This window comes from Schistocerca cancellata, chromosome 2 (genome assembly GCF_023864275.1).
Source record: "Schistocerca cancellata isolate TAMUIC-IGC-003103 chromosome 2, iqSchCanc2.1, whole genome shotgun sequence".
In the NCBI taxonomy this organism is placed as follows: domain Eukaryota; kingdom Metazoa; phylum Arthropoda; class Insecta; order Orthoptera; family Acrididae; genus Schistocerca; species Schistocerca cancellata.
This window is the reverse complement of record NC_064627.1, coordinates 535289236-535304141: the sequence shown is the minus strand read 5'-3', so window position 1 is coordinate 535304141 and position 14906 is coordinate 535289236. Positions and strand designations below refer to the sequence as shown.

Below are 14906 nucleotides of genomic sequence, written 5' to 3'. Positions count from 1 at the left end.
CTACATAACTGTACTTCGTTTCGTCTGAGGTTTCGTCTGACTTTCTAGTTGAGCAAACCGCAGCATGGAATTCTGTTGCCAAAACAATGGCAGTTTTACTGTCTACTGTGCCAGTAGACACTTCTGCAGTTGGTGGTGGGTCTGCCATTGTGAGTTACGGCGAAATGGAACACGGAAGATGCGCGATGCGGCTGACGCGGATGTTCGTATTTAACGCGACGCGGCACGATATGGAGCGTTAGTGACCGTCGAATTTCACGTTGGTAAGCGTCGGACATCACGTCGGTGTCACCAGTGTTGCGAGACTGGTTGTACTCACTTAATTGCAACATAAAGAGACACCGTAACACATACAACTGCTTTACTACCAAAATAACACCAAATAACATCCATCAAAGAGAAAACATAGGTCAGAGACTGCGTCAAAGATAATAATTACAAATAGCAATCACTCGCGCATAGTATTACACTGCACGTAACACTGCACTTCAATGTTCTCTTTTCTCAGTACATGGCTACCACATACATCAACTCCATATAGCGACCAACGAACAGACTCAAAATAAGCCTGAAGCTTTCTTGAATTACTTACGAGACACAATTTAACTGTGCTCAGTTTCGCTATTTCTGATAACGGTGTCTGGTTTATTTACGAAATATGATTTTGTGTAGTGATATTTATGGTAAATTTTGAAAGTCTGTCCACCATTAGATCATCTGACAGCCTAACAAGAGTAATTATTTTGTTTACAGGGCCCGTACGTCATAGACTTAGAGGAATTTTCACCATGTCAAGAAGTTGCCTGTCCTGGTATTGAATTCAATGTGCGCAAAAAATACTGCAGAATTGCTTACGATGGAAACCTGACATTTCCATATGGCCAAGACGACGAGGAACTGCTGGTATGTAGCTACAAGGGCAATGCATGTCGCCCTCTATTATCGTGTACATCTTTCTCCTCCGCCAGGCCCTATCAGATCGCTTCCGTATATGGCGGTCGGACCGAAAGCAACTGTCTAAAGGCGACGGCGACAGTTGTGCTACAGTTGGGGGTATTATTGGCTCGATACGTTAAAATGAGTGCGAGAAGTAAGCACTTAACTATGAGTGAGAAACCACCGTTCCCAAACACCGCCATGGTGCCAAACCTCGATTCGTTTATAAATCTTGAGGTGATTTTTGATTCGGAAGACGTACGCTATCGAATGTTGTGTCCTTCCAATTGGTAGGTGGTTTAGTTTCGTATTTCTCACACATGTTATCTGCCACCTACACGTTCCATTGCTACTACTGAGTGGCGTTTCGCATGTAGAAGGCGTGATCCGGAATGGGTGCTTTACGTAAAATTCTTCGACGAGGATGGGATTCGAACCCACGCGTGCAGAGCACATTGGATTAGCAGTCCAACGCCTTAACCACTCGGCCACCTCGTCTGATGCATCGGAAACTGCGTCCCTCGCTAGTCCTTACGGAAAGAAGTCGTTTGTCGATTCCAAAACGCATCGTACTGTGGCTGGTGTTAACGCTGTAACGCCCTGCTGCAGTGCAGCTGACCTAGCTCCCACTCGTGAATCATTTAATGATGGCATCCGTCCACGTCGGTATCCGATCGGAGGAAAGTAGTCGGCCCACTTACTTACTGCAGAAATAAGCACCGAATCGTCGTGTAGCGTTGTCTAATGCAAATGAGAAATGTCCTGTGCATTCAGTATAACAACTACTGCAACGACGCGATTATCTCGATTCGCAACATTTATTTGTCACCTTCGTTGACCTCATCGCTGATGTTGCTTTCAAGTTTCTTTCGAAGAGCAAACCACGTTCTTCATAGCCGAATTGTGAGACCAGAGGCACCTGCTGTTGGCGATGGAGCCAGGCCCTATCAGATCGCTTCTGTATATGGCGGTCGGACCGAAAGCAAACTGTCGAAAGGCGACAGATGTGCTACAGTTGGGCAGTTGGGAAAATTATTGGCTCGATACGTTAAAATGAGTGCGAGAAGTAAGCACTTAACTATGAGTGAGAAACCACCGTTCCCAAACACCGCCATGGTGCCAAACCTCGATTCGTTTATAAATCTTGAGGTGATGTTTGAATCGGAAGACGTACGCTATCGAATGTTGTGTCCTTCCAATTGGTAGGTGGTTTAGTTTCGTATTTCTTACACATGTTATCTGCCACCTACACGTTCCATTGCTACTACTGAGTGGCGTTTCGCATGTAGAAGGCGTGATCCGGAATGGGTGCTTTACGTAAAATTCTTCGAGTAGGATGGGACTCGAACCCACGCGTGCAGAGCACATTGGATTAGCAGTCCAACGCCTTAACCACTCGGCCACCTCATCTGATGCATCGGAAACTGCGTCCCTCGCTAGTCCTTATGGAAAGAAGTCGTTTGTCGATTCAAAAACGCATCGTACTGTGGCTGGTGTTAACGCTGTAACGCCCTGCTGCAGTGCAGCTGACCAAGCTCCCACTCGTGAATCATTTAATGATGGCATCCGTCCACGTCGGTATCCGATCGGAGGAAAGTAGTCGGCCCACTTACTTACTGCAGAAATAAGCACCGAATCGTCGTGTAGCGTTGTCTAATGCAAATGAGAAATGTCCTGTGCATTCAGTATAACAACTACCGCAACGACGCGATTATCTCGATGCGCAACATTTATTTGTCACCTTCGTTGACCTCATCGCTGATGTTGCTTTCAAGTTTCTTTCGAAGAGCAAACCACGTTCTTCGTAGCCGAATTGTGAGTCAGAGGCTCCTGCTGTTGGCGATGGAGCCAGGCCCTATCAGATCGCTTCTGTATATGGCGGTCGGACGAAAAGCAAACTGTCGAAAGGAGACAGTTGTGCTACAGTTGGGGGTATTATTGGCTCGATACGTTAAAATGACTGCGAGAAGTAAGCACTTAACTATGAGTGAGAAACCACCGTTCCCAAACACCGCCATGGTGCCAAACCTCGATTCGTTTATAAATCTTGAGGTGATGTTTGATTCGGAAGACGTACGCTATCGAATGTTGTGTCCTTCCAATTGGTAGGCGGTTTAGTTTCGTATTTCTTACACATGTTATCTGCCACCTACACGTTCCATTGCTACTACTGAGTGGCGTTTCGCATGTAGAAGGCGTGATCCGGAATGGGTGCTTTACGTAAAATTCTTTGAGTAGGATGGGACTCGAACCCACGCGTGCAGAGCACATTGGATTAGCAGTCCAACGCCTTAACCACTCGGCCACCTCATCTGATGCATCGGAAACTGCGTCCCTCGCTAGTCCTTATGGAAAGAAGTCGTTTGTCGATTCAAAAACGCATCGTACTGTGGCTGGTGTTAACGCTGTAACGCCCTGCTGCAGTGCAGCTGACCAAGCTCCCACTCGTGAATCATTTAATGATGGCATCCGTCCACGTCGGTACCCGATCGGAGGAAAGTAGTCGGCCCACTTACTTACTGCAGAAATAAGCACCGAATCGTCGTGTAGCGTTGTCTAATGCAAATGAGAAATGTCCTGTGCATTCAGTATAACAACTACCGCAACGACGCGATTATCTCGATGCGCAACATTTATTTGTCACCTTCGTTGACCTCATCGCTGATGTTGCTTTCAAGTTTCTTTCGAAGAGCAAACCACGTTCTTCGTAGCCGAATTGTGAGTCAGAGGCTCCTGCTGTTGGCGATGGAGCCAGGCTCTATCAGATCGCTTCCGTATATGGCGGTCGGACCGAAAGCAAACTGTCGAAAGGCGACAGATGTGCTACAGTTGGGGGTATTATTGGCTCGATAGGTTAAAATGAGTGCGAGAAGTAAGCACTTAACTATGAGTGAGAAACCACCGTCCCAAACACCGCCATGGTGCCAAACCTCGATTCGTTTATAAATCTTGAGGTGATGTTTGATTCGGAAGACGTACGCTATCGAATGTTGTGTCCTTCCAATTGGTAGGTGGTTTAGTTTCGTATTTCTTACACATGTTATCTGCCACCTACACGTTCCATTGCTACTACTGAGTGGCGTTTCGCATGTAGAAGGCGTGATCCGGAATGGGTGCTTTACGTAAAATTCTTCGACGAGGATTGTATTCAAAGCCACGCGTGCAGAGCACATTGGATTAGCAGTCCAACGCCTTAACCACTCGGCCACCTCGTCTGAAGCATCGGAAACTGCGTCCCTCGCTAGTCGTTACGGAAAGAAGTCGTTTGTCGATTCCAAAACGCATCGTACTGTGACTGGTGTTAACGCTGTAACGCACTGCTGCAGTGCAGCTGACCTAGCTCCCACTCGTGAATCATTTAATGATGGCATCCGTCCACGTCGGTTGCGATCGGTGAAAAGTAGTCGGCCCACTTACTTACTGCAGAAATAAGCACTGAATCGTCGTGTAGCGTTGTCTAATGCAAATGAGAAATGTCCTGTGCATTCAGTATAACAACTACTGCAACGACGCGATTATCTCGATTCGCAACATTTATTTGTCACCTTCGTTGACCTCATCGCTGATGTTGCTTTCAAGTTTCTTTCGAAGAGCAAACCACGTTCTTCGTAGCCGAATTGTGAGACCAGAGGCACCTGCTGTTGGCGATGGAGCCAGGCCCTATCAGATCGCTTCTGTATATGGCGGTCGGACCGAAAGCAAACTGTCGAAAGGCGACAGATGTGCTACAGTTGGGCAGTTGGGAGTATTATTGGCTCGATACGTTAATATGAGTGCGAGAAGTAAGCACTTAACTGTGAGTGAGAAACCACCGTTCCCAAACACCGCCATGGTGCCAAACCTCGATTCGTTTATAAATCTTGAGGTGATGTTTGATTCGGAAGACGTACGCTATCGAATGTTGTGTCCTTCCAATTGGTAGGCGGTTTAGTTTCGTATTTCTTACACATGTTATCTGCCACCTACACGTCCCATTGCTACTACTGAGTGGCGTTTCGCATGTAGAAGGCGTGATCCGGAATGGGTGCTTTACGTAAAATTCTTCGACGAGGATGGGACTCGAACCCACGCGTGCAGAGCACATTGGATTAGCAGTCCAACGCCTTAACCCCCTTTTTTTTTTGTCCAGAGTGCTAACCGTTACACCATTTTTTTTTCAGGATAATCGTTAAATAAATGAATTTCTTGTCGTAATAAATGTGGGAAATAAAATTCGGGACTCCCTTCATTTGTTGCTACTTAAAATTTTAAGATGAACTGAATCATGTAGTGTTCTTCGCTTCTCCGATCATTGTTGTATAAAAGAAAGTCTGTTGTTTGCTCTTCGCTGTCATCCGATTCCCAGTCGCTCAAAGACAATTTTGAGCATGTTGCCATACATCGTTTTATGGCCTGGATATTTAACTACTCTATCATATTCATTTTTCAGGTACATATGAAAATCAATGATATTGTCGGTCCCTAAGTTATTAATGACATAGCTAACGTAGTTTCCCATTAACCAATGAATTGAGTTATTTTTAGTGGCAGGGAAATACAGTATCTGTGGCCGGAGAAGTGTCAGAGGCTGAAAATTTTCGGTGGACGATCTTGTCAGGAAAGCCAATTGGTCTCTCAACCGTTTCCAGTTTTGCAGATGTCCTGCACACGTGAATCTGTGTACTGTTGTATCGAGGAGATTACATTTGAGACAAAGGTTTGTTTGGCTAATCCCGATTGGGTGCAAACGTTCGTTGGTGCTAACTATATTGTTCACCGATTTGTACCATGATGTTTTTGCGTCGGAGGAGAGACCACGTAGGTTAATGTTCTTCCATATAGTTGCCCAATCGTAATGTGGATATTTTGCCTCTATTTTATTCTTCCCTTCATTTTTCTTTCTGAGACACAGAATTGCTCGGGCCGTTAACTGCCGCAAATTAGTTAGTTCGCCATTGATATAACTCAGATCGACGAAAAATGTACGCACATGACGAAGAAGGGGATTAATTTTTTGCACATCAACTGGCGCGTGGAGGCTTGCAGGTCTAAGAATTTCAAATAACTTAGTTGTAATGCTTGTGGCGTTTTCGTTGAGAAGACTAGTGGTCCGTTTGAGGAAAAGAGCAGAGGCCTTGTTCTTAATGTCCGTTAATCCCAGACCTCCATTGCTGGGATCTAGGGTAGCTGTTCTCCCAGTGACTCTAAACACTTCACCTCGCCATAGGTAGTTAGTGACGAGTGACATTGTCTTTCCAGCGATCATGGTGGGGAGTTGAAAGAGTTGCGCCGTATAATAAGCTTTTGATAAGAGGCAGTTATTAATTAAATGGATTCTCTGAAATTGATTTAAAGTTCGGTGCAGATTTTCTCTGATGGCTCCTTGAATGTATCCGGATGTAGTTTTCCAATTAATGGCCGCCATTTTTATTGGACACGTAGTCAGAGTCGTTCCAAGTGATTTGCACTGAGTGACCGGTGTTGCCCAAGTGACAGTTACGTGTTGAAAACCCCGCAGGTTGAGAAATCTGCTCTTATTAGCATTGGTGGTAGCTCCCGACACGCTGCAGTACTTTTTAATGAGCAGTTCTAATTTGGAAATGTCATCGACGTTCCGTAATACGACGCCTACATCATCAGCGTATGCATTTGTGACCGTTTTGTGACCTGCTAACGTAATACCTGTTAGGTTGGCGTGAAGACTGCGGAGTAGCGGCTCCAAGGAAAAGACGAATAGAAGCATGGAAAGCGGGCTGCCCTGAGGAACGCCGCGCCGTATCTGGATCTGCTTAGTTCTTTGACAGTTGACAGAGATACTTGCGCTGAATCCCAACGCAACGTTCGTGACCACACTGAGAGCTCGTTCGTCAAAGCCGATTTTTCTCAGTGTTGTAAGAAGGAACCTGTGATCCACACGGTCGAAGGCTTTGTGAAAATCAATAAAACAAATGGCACATTTGATGTTCGTCACAGAGGTGATGGCAATTAAATCCCTGTATTCCGCAATACTTTTGAAAATAGTTCTGCCAGGTACACATGACTGATGTTGACTTACTATTTTTTTGGCTATAAGTGAAAGTCTGTTATTTAACATTCTAGCTATGATTTTATAGTCGGAGTTAAGCAACGAAATAGGGCGAAAGTTGTGTAGATTTCGCTTCGATGTAGTCTTTGGAACTAGTACTATTGTGCATTCTTTCATAGCAGCAGGTAGTGGTTTTCCTTGGATAATCTCGTTTGCCATTTGAGTAAACTTTGCTCCAATGAGTGACCAGTATCGCAGATAAAATTCAACGGGCAACCCATCCGGCCCCGGTGACTTTTTTAAAGGAGACTTGCGGACGGTTTCGTGGACATCCTCCTCAGTGAAATCAGTAAGAAGTCCTTCATTGTCCTCTTCTGACAGCTGAGGAACTATGCTGCCAAGAAATTCTTCAAAGGATTCTTCGCATAACTGACCGGCTGAATATAGATTGTGGTAATACTGGTAAACCTCGTTGACGATCTCTTTCTGTGAAGTAACGGTCAGACCGGTCGGAGTCTGGATCTCATCAAGAAAGGTTCGACTCCTATGTTTTGCGTGTCGCAAGAGGTGATACAAGGAAGCAGTTTCGTCCCCTGATAATGACTTGGCTTTCGACTTTACTTTTAGTCCTTCCAGCTGTTGTTGTTTAATGCGGAGTAATTTGGCATTAGTTTTCTTAATGTCTTCCAAACGAACTCCGGAAATGCTCGCCTGTTCATACAAGTTCCGTAACATTGCATAATAAAATTCTATGGTGTTCTTGAGTTCACGGGATCGTTGGAGACTGTAGTGAATTAAAACGCTCCGCAGTTTTGGTTTTGCCCTGTTGCACCACCACTACGTAACAGTCACATAGCGATCTACCGAGCGCAAGCACATGTTCCACGTTTCGTTGACAACATCGGCTAACTCATTGTCCTGTAGCAAAGATACGTTCAGCTTCCACTGACTTCTGAAGCGGCGAGTTGGTTGTGCCTTTAAATTGATAGAAGCCAGCATACTGCAATGGTCGGAGAAATATACAGGAATTGTTTCGACTTTAACTAAGGATCTTTCCATGCCTTGTGACACATATATCCTATCAATTCTGCTACAGGACTGTAGCTATGTACGTATATGCAACAACAGTGGGATATTTAATTTCCCAAGTATCCCTGAGTTTTAGATCCGTAACTAGCCGCTTCAACTCGTTACAGCAATTAAAATTGGGAGTCTGATCTTTTTTATTTAATACACAGTTAAAATCGCCGCCAATTAAAAGTTGTGGCGGGTTTTTCCGTAATAGATATATTATTTCTTCTCTAAAAAAATTTGCCCTTTCCGGTCTATTGGAGGTCCCTGACGGGGCATACAGGTTAATAATAGTAACGTCAAAGACTTTAAGTCCGATTGCTCTGCCCGAGTCCAGTCTCTCGACATCAGTTACAGGGATCCCTTCCCGGATTAAAATTGCTGTCCCCACTTTTGTTTCGAGTGAGATATTTAGTATTTCTACATAGCCTGCATTCTTAAGGTCAGGCATCGCGACTTCTTGCAGCAAAGCAATGTCAGTTCCTGATTCGTAAAGGAAATCCTTGAGAGCAGCAATCTTCGGTTCTGACTTAATCCTGTTAATGTTTATAGTTGTTATTGTGTATGCCTGGCACATGTAGCTTCCTTGTGAAAATAGGGAAAAAAAATCCCTACTGTCAGAGAAAAGTATCAATTACTCCTGGAGGTAATATAAGAAAAGAAGAAAAAAAAATTATACTAAAAACAGTCAACTACGAATTTGGCATATTGGTAATCCCGTTGTCACCGAAATTGTGCAGGAACATGGTGGCACTTAGCAGTATCGTTTCTCGAGTTAGACTTGGCTGTGTCAGTTCAATGACGGATTCTTTACCGGGTCAGACTTATCTTTACAGTGGGGGTTTGCACCATCAAGTTTCTTTGGGTTTTTTTCGGGAGATACTTCAGAAATTATTTCATATGATACGTTTTTGGCTTTCACATCATCTTTTCCAAGTTTTTGTTTATCGGCGTTACGAGATGCTTTGAGGTTCGGTGGAGGTTTTAGCCTGCGTCTTTGAACCTCTGCAGGGGCAGTGTGTGACCTCGAGTGATCCGCATCTTGCGCCGATTGGGCGGAAGTGGCCTCTACACAGTCCTGTTTGTTAAGTCTAGTTCCAGTTTCAGTTCCTTCCGCGACCTCCATCGGTGCAACGGGGAGGAAGTGCTGTATGTCTGGAGATTCGCAAGGCTGAGTCCGATTCATCGCTTGCTGTTCCGCAGAACTCGACTCCTGTGTCGCCGTGAACGGAGCCAGTGGTTTCGCGTCCATGTCTTCTAACGCTTTGGCAACAGCAGCTAACGGCGGGAGGGCCTCTGCTGCCGGCGTCACCGCCACATGTTTACTGTCTACGTCCTCACCCGCACCCTCACTGCATTGCTTTTGTATACGGTTGGACTGTGATGTAGCATCGTCAGAACAGTCTTCAGTCGTGTCTAAGAGTCTCTTTTTAGTTTGCAGATCGCATTCATGGGTAGAAGAACTGCGATCGGTAATTACATGCAAGGGAGGAAAATCAGCGACATTTACGGCAGTTACATCAGAAGTACGAGCTCCATCATTACTGGCCGGGGGAGGTTGATGATTGTTAGGCAGAACATCATTAAGCGTAAGGCGCTGACGCTGCGTAAGGCTATTTTGAAGGACATAGACACGGCGGGGACAGTCTTGCCGGAAATGACCCGTTTCGTTACAAATATTACATGTCTGAACCTGCCCTGAGTAGACGATATGCGCTTTATGACCAGCAATAGAAAGGAAAGATGGTATATTGGCTTTAACATCCATTTCTACTGATCGTATGCCATTGAAACACTGCAATTTATACAATTTTGACCACCTTTCGTTGACAATGGACTGGATCTCCCCGTATTTCGAAAGTGCCTCTTTAATCAGCTGATTATCTAATTCAATGGGAATGTTTAGCACTCTTACAGTTTTATACGTGATATCCGCTTTCCAAATCGAAACACTACTTTTAGACCCATCTCTATGCACAAATTCAGCAACACTACCCCACTTCAACAACAGCTTCTCAACATCCACGGGATTAAAAAATTTGACAAAAACACAGTATTTGTCAGCATCTAATTGAGTGGTATGTACGGAATCAGAACTTACTCCAATTATGTCGGTCAGCCAGTCATGGGTTTCCAAAGCCGTAGGTTGCACTGCACGTGTATCCTTCTCGAAGGAGAAAACCAGGGTATTCTTCCGGACAATTCCAGCCATTTTCCGTCAGTTACGAGGAGATCCCGGCAATAAACCGAAATTCCTCCAGAACAGAACCGTTATAACGGACGAAAACACACAGAAACTTTGCACAATGACACCAGTCACGTAGAAACACAGAAATTCACAAACAGCAACAAACTAAAACTCAGGACTTGGCGTCACCACTAACGTACACGGAGCAGCGGCGGACACGTCCTAAGGCGCAGACAGCTATAGCCGAAATGCCACTCGGCCACCTCGTCCGATGCATCGGAAATTGCGTCCCTCGCTAGTCCTTACGGAAAGAAGTCGTTTGTCGATTCGAAAACGCATCGTACTGTGGCTGGTGTTAACGCTGTAACGCCCTGCTGCAGTGCAGCTGACCAAGCTCCCACTCGTGAATCATTTAATGATGGCATCCGTCCACGTCGGTATCCGATCGGAGGAAAGTAGTCGGCCCACTTACTTACTGCAGAAATAAGCACCGAATCATCGTGTAGCGTTGTCTAATGCAAATGAGAAATGTCCTGTGCATTCAGTATAACAACTACTGCAACGACGCGATTATCTCGATTCGCAACATTTATTTGTCACCTTCGTTGACCTCATCGCTGATGTTGCTTTCAAGTTTCTTTCGAAGAGCAAACCACGTTCTTCGTAGCCGAATTGTGAGACCAGAGGCTCCTGCTGTTGGCGATGGAGCCAGGCCCTATCAGATCGCTTCCGTATATGGCGGTCGGACGGAAAGCAAAACTGTCGAAAGGCGACAGTTGTGCTACAGTTGGGGGTATTATTGGCTCGATACGTTAAAATGTCTGCGAGAAGTAAGCACTTAACTAAGAGTGAGAAACCACCGTTCCCAAACACCGCCATGGTGCCAAACCTCGATTCGTTTATAAATCTTGAGGTGATGTTTGATTCGGAAGACGTACGCTATCGAATGTTGTGTCCTTCCAATTGGTAGGCGGTTTAGTTTCGTATTTCTTACAGATGTTATCTGCCACCTACACGTTCCATTGCTACTACTGAGTGGCGTTTCGCATGTAGAAGGCGTGATCCGAAATGGGTGCTTTACGTAAAATTCTTCGACGAGGATGGGACTCGAACCCACGCTTGCAGAGCACATTGGATTAGCAGTCCAACGCCTTAACCACTCGGCCACCTCGTCTGAAGCATCGGAAACTGCGTCCCTCGCTAGTCCTTACGGAAAGAAGTCGTTTGTCGATTCCAAAACGCATCGTACTGTGGCTGGTGTTAACGCTGTAACGCCCTGCTGCAGTGCAGCTGACCGAGCTCCCACTCGTGAATCATTTAATGATGGCATCCGTCCACGTCGGTATCCGATCGGAGGAAAGTAGTCGGCCCACTTACTTACTGCAGAAATAAGCACCGAATCGTCGTGTAGCGTTGTCTAATGCAAATGAGAAATGTCCTGTGCATTCAGTATAACAACCACTACAACGACGCGATTATCTCGATTCGCAACCTTTATTTGTCACCTTCGTTGACCTCATCGCTGATGTTGCTTAAAAGTTTCTTTCGAAGAGCAAACCACGTTCTTCGTAGCCGAATTGTGAGACCAGAGGCTCCTGCTGTTGGCGATGGAGCCAGGCCCTATCAGATCGCTTCCGTATATGGCGGTCGGACGGAAATCAAACTGTAGAAAGGCGACAGTTGTGGTACAGTTGGGGGTATTATTGGCTCGATACGTTAAAATGACTGCGAGAAGTAAGCACGTAACTGTGAGTGAGAAACCACCGTTCCCAAACAACGCCATGGTGCCAAACCTCGATTCGTTTATAAATCTTGAGGTGATGTTTGATTCGGAAGACGTACGCTATCGAATGTTGTGTCCTTCCAATTGGTAGGCGGTTTAGTTTCGTATTTCTTACACATGTTATCTGCACCTTCACGTTCCATTGCTACTACTGAGTGGCGTTTCGCATGTAGAAGGCGTGATCCGAAATGGGTGCTTTACGTAAAATTCTTCGACGAGGATGGGATTCGAACCCACGCGTGCATAGCACATCGGATTAGCAGTCCAACGCCTTAACCACTCGGCCACCTCGTCTGATGCATCGGAAACTATGTCCCTCGCTAGTCCTTACGGAAAGACGTCGTTTATCGATTCGAAAACGCATCGTTCTGTGGCTGGTGTTAACGCTGTAACGCCCTGCTGTAGTGCAGCTGACCAAGCTCCCACTCGTGAATCATTTAAGGATGGCATCCGTCCATGTCGGTATCCGATCGGAGGAAAGTAGTCGGCCCACTTACTTACTGCAGAAATAAGCACCGAATCGTCGTGTAGCGTTGTCTAATGCAAATGAGAAATGTCCTGTGTATTCAGTATAACAACTACTGCAACGACGCGATTATCTCGATTCGCAACATTTATTTGTCACCTTCGTTGACCTCATCGCTGATGTTGCTTTCAAGTTTCTTTCGAAGAGCAAACCACGTTCTTCATAGCCGAATTGTGAGACCAGAGGCTCCTGCTGTTGGCGATGGAGCCAGGCCCTATCAGATCGCTTCCGTATATGGCGGTCGGACGAAAAGCTGCTACAGTTGGGGGTATTATTGGCTCGATACGTTAAAATGACTGCGAGAAGTAAGCACTTAACTATGAGTGAGAAACCACCGTTCCCAAACACCGCCATGGTGACAAACCTCGATTCGTTTATAAATCTTGAGGTGATGTTTGATTCGGAAGACGTACGCTATCGAATGTTGTGTCCTTCCAACTTGTAGGAGGTATAGTTTCGTATTTCTTACACATGTTATCTGCCACCTACACGTTCCATTGCTACTACTGAGTGGCGTTTCGCATGTAGAAGGCGTGATCCGAAATGGGTGCTTTACGTAAAATTCTTGGACGAGGATGGGATTCGAACCCACGCGTGCAGAGCACATTGGATTAGCAGTCCAACGCCTTAACCACTCGGCCACCTCGTCTGATGCTTCGGAAACTGCGTCCCTCGCTAGTCCTTACGGAAAGACGTCGTTTATCGAATCGAAAACGCATCGTTCTGTGGCTGGTGTTAACGCTGTAACGCCCTGCTGTAGTGCAGCTGACCAAGCTCCCACTCGTGAATCATTTAAGGATGGCATCCGTCCATGTCGGTATCCGATCGGAGGAAAGTAGTCGGCCCACTTACTTACTGCAGAAATAAGCACCGAATCGTCGTGTAGCGTTGTCTAATGCAAATGAGAAATGTCCTGTGTATTCAGTATAACAACTACTGCAACGACGCGATTATCTCGATTCGCAACATTTATTTGTCACCTTCGTTGACCTCATCGCTGATGTTGCTTTCAAGTTTCTTTCGAAGAGCAAACCACGTTCTTCGTAGCCGAATTGTGAGACCAGAGGCTCCTGCTGTTGGCGATGGAGGTTGTGCTACAGTTGGGGGTATTATTGGCTCGATACGTTAAAATGACTGCGAGAAGTAAGCACTTAACTATGAGTGAGAAACCACCGTTCCCAAACACTGCCATGGTGCCAAACCTCGATTCGTTTATAAATCTTGAGGTGATGTTTGATTCGGAAGACGTACGCTATCGAATGTTGTGTCCTTCCAATTGGTAGGCGGTTTAGTTTCGTATTTCTTACACATGTTATCTGCCACCTTCACGTTCCATTGCTACTACTGAGTGGCGTTTCGCATGTAGAAGGCGTGATCCGGAATGGGTGCTTTACGTAAAATTCTTCGACGAGGATGGGATTCGAACCCACGCGTGCATAGCACATTGGATTAGCAGTCCAACGCCTTAACCACTCGGCCACCTCGTCTGATGCATCGGAAACTATGTCCCTCGCTAGTCCTTACGGAAAGACGTCGTTTATCGATTCGAAAACGCATCGTTCTGTGGCTGGTGTTAACGCTGTAACGCCCTGCTGTAGTGCAGCTGACCAAGCTCCCACTCGTGAATCATTTAAGGATGACATCCGTCCATGTCGGTATCCGATCGGAGGAAAGTAGTCGGCCCACTTACTTACTGCAGAAATAAGCACCGAATCGTCGTGTAGCGTTGTCTAATGCAAATGAGAAATGTCCTGTGTATTCAGTATAACAACTACTGCAACGACGCGATTATCTCGATTCGCAACATTTATTTGTCACCTTCGTTGACCTCATCGCTGATGTTGCTTTCAAGTTTCTTACGAAGAGCAAACCACGTTCTTCATAGCCGAATTGTGAGACCAGAGGCTCCTGCTGTTGGCGATGGAGCCAGGCCCTATCAGATCGCTTCCGTATATGGCGGTCGGACGAAAAGCTGCTACAGTTGGGGGTATTATTGGCTCGATACGTTAAAATGACTGCGAGAAGTAAGCACTTAACTATGAGTGAGAAACCACCGTTCCCAAACACCGCCATGGTGACAAACCTCGATTCGTTTATAAATCTTGAGGTGATGTTTGATTCGGAAGACGTACGCTATCGAATGTTGTGTCCTTCCAACTTGTAGGAGGTATAGTTTCGTATTTCTTACACATGTTATCTGCCACCTACACGTTCCATTGCTACTACTGAGTGGCGTTTCGCATGTAGAAGGCGTGATCCGAAATGGGTGCTTTACGTAAAATTCTTCGACGAGGATGGGATTCGAACCCACGCGTGCAGAGCACATTGGATTAGCAGTCCAACGCCTTAACCACTCGGCCACCTCGTCTGATGCTTCGGAAACTGCGTCCCTCGCTAG

General features: G+C 45.8%; 9 non-coding genes across 9 annotated transcripts; all 9 read right to left on the bottom strand.

Annotated features, from left to right (window-relative positions):
- Positions 1–1352: 1352 nt before the first annotated feature.
- Positions 1353–1434, bottom strand: Trnas-gcu (transfer RNA serine (anticodon GCU)). The gene has a single exon. It is a non-coding gene; the product is annotated as a tRNA-Ser (tRNA).
- Positions 1435–2264: 830 nt separating this feature from the next.
- On the bottom strand, positions 2265–2346 carry Trnas-gcu (transfer RNA serine (anticodon GCU)). The gene has a single exon. It is a non-coding gene; the product is annotated as a tRNA-Ser (tRNA).
- Positions 2347–3167: 821 nt separating this feature from the next.
- Positions 3168–3249, bottom strand: Trnas-gcu (transfer RNA serine (anticodon GCU)). Its single transcript has one exon. It is a non-coding gene; the product is annotated as a tRNA-Ser (tRNA).
- An 820-nt stretch (positions 3250–4069) lies between these two features.
- On the bottom strand, positions 4070–4151 carry Trnas-gcu (transfer RNA serine (anticodon GCU)). Its single transcript has one exon. It is a non-coding gene; the product is annotated as a tRNA-Ser (tRNA).
- Positions 4152–11291: 7140 nt separating this feature from the next.
- Trnas-gcu (transfer RNA serine (anticodon GCU)) lies at positions 11292–11373 on the bottom strand. Its single transcript has one exon. It is a non-coding gene; the product is annotated as a tRNA-Ser (tRNA).
- Positions 11374–12194: 821 nt separating this feature from the next.
- Trnas-gcu (transfer RNA serine (anticodon GCU)) lies at positions 12195–12276 on the bottom strand. Its single transcript has one exon. It is a non-coding gene; the product is annotated as a tRNA-Ser (tRNA).
- A 799-nt stretch (positions 12277–13075) lies between these two features.
- On the bottom strand, positions 13076–13157 carry Trnas-gcu (transfer RNA serine (anticodon GCU)). Its single transcript has one exon. It is a non-coding gene; the product is annotated as a tRNA-Ser (tRNA).
- Positions 13158–13913: 756 nt separating this feature from the next.
- Positions 13914–13995, bottom strand: Trnas-gcu (transfer RNA serine (anticodon GCU)). The gene has a single exon. It is a non-coding gene; the product is annotated as a tRNA-Ser (tRNA).
- Positions 13996–14794: 799 nt separating this feature from the next.
- On the bottom strand, positions 14795–14876 carry Trnas-gcu (transfer RNA serine (anticodon GCU)). Its single transcript has one exon. It is a non-coding gene; the product is annotated as a tRNA-Ser (tRNA).
- Between the last annotated feature and the right edge of the window lie 30 nt (positions 14877–14906).